General features: G+C 46.4%; 1 long non-coding RNA gene across 1 annotated transcript; it reads right to left on the reverse strand.

The window, feature by feature from the left end:
• Positions 1-1,460: 1,460 nt before the first annotated feature.
• On the reverse strand, positions 1,461-2,597 carry LOC141023281 (uncharacterized). Its single transcript, XR_012184066.1, has 2 exons — positions 2,068-2,597; positions 1,461-1,857 (listed from the first exon to the last, which is right to left on the reverse strand). It is a non-coding gene; the product is annotated as an uncharacterized lncRNA (long non-coding RNA).
• Positions 2,598-5,643: the final 3,046 nt, after the last annotated feature.

Raw genomic sequence — 5,643 nt, forward strand, 5'->3', positions numbered from 1 at the left:
CCGAAACACTTTTTCGCCACCGCAAGCCTCTATTCTTCCGCAATCCCATCTAGAGGCCTTATCTGGTACTCTGCCGGAGGGGGAATCGACTACGAAGGGTTTCTACATCATCCTTGTTGCCCTTCAGAATGATGCGTGAGTAGTTTACCACAGACCTACAGGTCCATAGCTAGTAGCTAGATGGCTTCTCCTCTCTCTCTTTGATCTTCAATACAATGTTCTCCTTCATGCTCTTGGAGATATATTTGATGTAATCCTTTTTTGCGGTGTGTTTGTTGGGATCCGATGAATTGTGGGTTTATGATCAGATTATTCATGAATATTATTTGCGTCTTTTCTGAATTCTTATATGCATGATTGTTATACCTTTGTATTTCTCTCCGATCATCCATTTGGTTTGGCCAACTAGATTGATTTATCTTGCAATGGGAGAAGTGCTTTGTGATGGGTTCGATCTTGCCGTGCTCAATCCCAGTGACAAAAAGGGACACGACACACATTTGTATCGTTGTCATTAAGGATAAAAAGATGGGATTTATTCAGATTTATTGAGTTTACTTTGTCTACATCATATCATCTTGCTTAAGACGTTACTCCGTTCTTTATGAATTTAATACTCTGGATGCATGCCGAACCCCTTATGGCCCTATCTCTAACAACGGCAGAAATGTTTCTTATATCACAGGTGCTTAGCTTTGCATGAGAACGGTACTTCACACCGCCAAATGATCTCTAACAATGGCAAAAATGTTTTTTTATATCCCCAGGTGAAACTCGGTAATGCATCGTGTTCCATCTCTTAACGAACGTTTTATTAACAATGATGTGGCTCAATATCGGGAGTGTTTGATTTTAGGTTAAAACAATCCGTTTACTAGCTGCTATCTTTCTGCCAGGGAGTGATGTCGCTACTTTGTGCATCACACCACAGTCGATTTCCACTGAGCTTCTGAGTCCGGAATTTCCAACAGGATGGCATCGCTCTCGTTCCAAGATGAAGATTGCGCGGTATGAAACCCAACCATCAACAATTTGTGTGACTGTCCACTATGTAAAATTGCGCAGAATGTAACCGCAACTATAAACATCCTCTGTTGTGGTCCGCCAGTCCCTGTGTTTGGTGGTTTATGCCTAAATACTATGGAATCTATGTGTGGAGACGTTCGGATTGATCAACAAATTAAAGCTTGTGGTTCCCCTCATGAATTAATCTCTGGATATTACCAGAATTATTAAAAATGTGTAGTGATATTTCAGCTACTACTTTTGCAGCTTACAGAAACAACTTTTGCATCCCCTAAAAAAATTTATATCCCCTAAAAAGCAACATTTGCAGCATCTGTGTGAGACACTGAATCATTTAGAAGCCAACCTGTGGATATGGCAGATGGTTTAATATTCCATTTGGGTCGCAACACATAAATTTTGCATATGATCTGACAGTTTTGTTGCAAGAACAATTAATTAATATTTAGATGCCTCAGATTTATATAGCTTGCAACTGGGAGTTGACAAATAGTATTAGAGAAGGAAGTTTGTTGCGGTTACAACTTGCGCATCACCACTTATTTTTCTTTTGCGAAAATGCACATCAACACTTTGATGCATCTTACTTATTTACTAGCTGCATCACTGGCAACATCCTGAAGCAGCATCGTCACATTCAGCAGGGCCTCTTGCAGAGGCAGCGCAGCCAGTTGCAAAACCCTCCCTCGGCGAAGCCCTCGATACGGCAGTTGTAGACGCATGCGTGGTGCTCGCAGTAGAGAATGGGGCTCCTCTTGCTCAGCTCCGTGCAGGTCTTGTTGTTGCCCTCAGATGGCCCTTGGGTGGGATCAAGACGAGTGGCGGCACATCCTACAAAGAAAATGTGATCAATTGGTGTTAGTTCAATGAACCTTACAACTATTTGGGCATGCAGTTTATTACAATCCTTTCACTCACATACCAGACCAGCAATAAACTGGTCTCAGAAAGAAATAATATTAGAATGCCGAGGAAAGAAGCAGAGTGTCATATTCTTCAGAAAGAAAGAAGATGAGACCGAGGAAGGAGGCAAATGCTTACCAGGGGGAAGTAGGAGTGGTGGCATGATCAGCAGCAGCAAGCACAGGGCTGGTGGCACCATGAGCTTGAGCTTGAGTTCCGCCATGTCTCTCTCTCTCTCTCTCTCTCTCTCTCTCTCTCAACAAAGAAAGGGAGTAAGGAGGATCAGATTCAGAGGAGAGGGTGCAGATGCAGATAGGCTGGTGTAGTGCCATCATCCATCAACCCCTCCCCTTCTTTATAGGCAGCCATGGATGGCTGAGAAGAGAAAAAAAAAGAGAAAAATGTACGTGGCATTATAATGCAACTATTATATCTTCAAGACGCGATAATGTGCTCTCATTTGGAAACCCTCTGAAAGAAGATGTGGTGGGAGGCTGCACGTCTTCCAGAACTGGCGACTGACCAAAATTGTGGCGGCAGCTGCGGTTACGATGCTCTGCTATCTTCTGGCTCTTGTGCAGTCCCAGCATGTTCTCGGTGCGCGTTTTGAGCGGGGCCGTTGGACTTTGCACCCATAGATAGCAAGATAGATAGACCTTATTCCTCTGATCCTGAGCAATGACACGCAGATGGATAGATAGATGCATGTGATGTGCGTTCAGCAAAAAGGAAGCAAAACAACGCGATCCATTTCCACGGGCTGACCGATGATCCTTATCTTGGCTTAAAATGGTAATGGTGGATGCATGGTGGCGTGCTAATTAAACACATCGTTCTTCATGGACATCTTCTCTAGAGACTTCCCTGGCTAAAGCAGTGTACAACACAACAGATTGATGTAAACCAAGCATTGTTGCTGCGATCCTGAAAATTTGTTCGACGCCACAACCAGTGACTTGGCGATCAGCATCGAGTCCTCCTATTCAGCAACCTGCACGGGGGACAGCGCTCAAACGTGCACCCCCTCCCTCCTCCCGCGCACGATTTGGACCGGCTCATGTGCGGGGGCGTGGCGCCCCTTTTTTTTAATCATTTTTGTTTCCTTATCCCCTTTTTAACTTCGAAAAATGTTCGGGGTAGAGATAAATTTCATGAATTTGAATTCCTTTTGGATTTTAATAAATTTCATGAATTTTAAAATTGTTATAGGATTTCAAAAATGTTCATGGTTTAAAAAAATGCTAAGAAAATCATTAAATGTTCGTCAATTAAAAAATGTTTGCATATTCCAAAAATGTCCACAAAATTTTAAAAATTGTTTGCGAATTTAGAAAATGTTTGGGAAATCATAAATGTTCCTAGATTTCAAAAAATGCTCGCTATTCTTAAAAAACGTTCGCATATTGAAAAAAGTTCATGAATTTGACAAATGTTTGAAATTCATAAATCATCAATTTTGAAAAAATATCCATGGATTCAAAAATTATTTGTGATTTTTTTAAAAATGTTCGCATTTTCAAAAACTACTCATGATTTAAAAAATTGTTCACTATTTATAAAATAGTTACGTGATTTTAAAAAATATACATGTATTCAAAAACTGTTTGCAAATTTTGAAAAAGAAAAAAAGCAAAAGGAACAAGAAGAAAACTACGAAAGAAAACCTAAGGAAAACCAACAGCAAAACACAAAAAACCGGTTTTGGGAAAATTCTAGAACACACAAGAAACAACTAGGCGCAAATCAAAACCCCCCAAAACCCCAAACCAAATCCCCAAAGCTGAAACCCTAACCCTAGCTCCACCACTCACCTGGTACTGCATGCCGTCGGAGGAGGAGTTGATGTACTGCAGGATGGAGTAGTCGTCACTGCTCTCATCCTCGTACAACATGGCGCGGCGGCGGTGAATCGAAGGGCGAGAGCTCAAGAGGGGACTAGGGTTCGAGGAGAGTTGGGTCCGGTATGATTATGTCCGACCCAGACATATACAGCGACCAAGCCGGCCTCGTCCTAGTCAGCGTAGCAACACGCGTCTGTTGGCCAGTGTGTCACCTGACAAGTGGGGTCGTGCGGTTAGATATAGCGTCAAGCGCTGTCATCCACTGTTTATTGGCATGCAACAAAAAAACGACCAGTGATACTGATTCGTCACACCTGCCGCAAGTGTGGTATTTCCATGCAATTAACTCGGATTAAACCTTAGGTTTAACAGCGAGACATTAATTAGTCGTGACTTTGTCAATCTCAAGATTCAACTGCTCGAGGACATTCATAGTATTACATGCGTATTCATAGAGATGAGTGTTACATACGCTTGTATGTATGTGTCTATGCCGTGTTTTAGAAAACCCCGCCATGATGATAATCAAATGTCCGACGGAGCTAGTTTCAGGAAAAAATGTCCGACGGATGAATAGCCGACGATCCAACGATCAGGTGACCGAAAACACGTCACGTAAAACTGGCTCACCTTCCTCGACGGTCCAGCCTAGCGAACCGTCTGCCCCAACGAAATCTCGCGCGCCGCCGCCTTTCTGCCCCATCCATCAAGCTTCAGGTGTTCTTCCGCATTAACCTGCCCGGCCTTCATCTTTCCGATCGCAAGATCTCCGCCTCCGCACGCGATCCACATCTTTGACGGCACCGCAGCAAAAGGGGCCGGGTTGCAGAACCAATCCGCGTACGTACGTCCGGACGGCCCTGGCCCTAGATGTAAAATCTGGAACTGGAGCCATACGGGATCTGATCTTGCTGCAGCCTGCAGGTACACATGAACTTCCAATTTCTTCTCGTTTCTCGATGAAGAAAATCGCAGCCTTCCTAGGCCTGCAGGTACACAACTCATTTCTTTTGATAGTCAGGAGGATACTAGGTGGGTTAGCTTAACTGGGCGAGGGAGGGAGGAACGACGATGATGAATCGCCAGTTTGCCAACATGATAGTGCGCGATGGCGGCAGGGGAATCTACTCCCTATGCCGTCTCGACCTCGCGCGGCATCTCTTCCACCCTTCCACAGCAGCCGCACAAGCAGCAGCACCAGCCGCGAAAGCGAATGAGACGAAGGGTTTGTTACTACTACCAACGACCTCGAGCTGCGGCGACCGTCTGCCCAGTCCCAGCATCAAGTTCTCGATCACTCCGGCCATGGCCGGCTCGCCGTACATGCATTTCTTCTCGCTGCTGAGAGGGCAGGCGGAAGGCTCCGTCATGTTCGTCCCCTGCTACGACAACCCCGTCCTGTACAACATCGACAAGGAGTCCGTCGCCGGCGTGCCCCTGCCCAGCTTCCCCAAGCAGAGCGACTCCATCTCCCTGTCCGTGGCCGGGCCTCGGGCACGCGTCCACCGCCAGTACGACGACGACGGCCAGCAGCAGCTCTATGTCATAACCAGAGGAAATGGCGACGATGGCTTCTTCGAGGTGCTGAACTACAGGAGGACCGGCTTCCCTTGGTATGGTCGATCTCATGCTGGGCCCCTGTGGTGGAGCTGGAAGCCTCTGCCCTCCCCGCAGCTCTACGGACCGGCGTGCCCGCCGGACATCGGCAGGAAAGTGTTCTCCCCCACCGCGGCGGCGGTGGTGGACGACACGACGATCTGCGTGTCGTCCGTGGACGCCGGCAGCGCATGCGCATTCGACACGGCCAGGGGCGAGTGGAGGCAGGCTGGGGGCTGGGTGCTGCCCTGCGACGGCGCGGCCGAATACGTCTCCG

Source organism: Aegilops tauschii, chromosome 5, assembly GCF_002575655.3.
Source record: "Aegilops tauschii subsp. strangulata cultivar AL8/78 chromosome 5, Aet v6.0, whole genome shotgun sequence".
NCBI lineage: Eukaryota > Viridiplantae > Streptophyta > Magnoliopsida > Poales > Poaceae > Aegilops > Aegilops tauschii.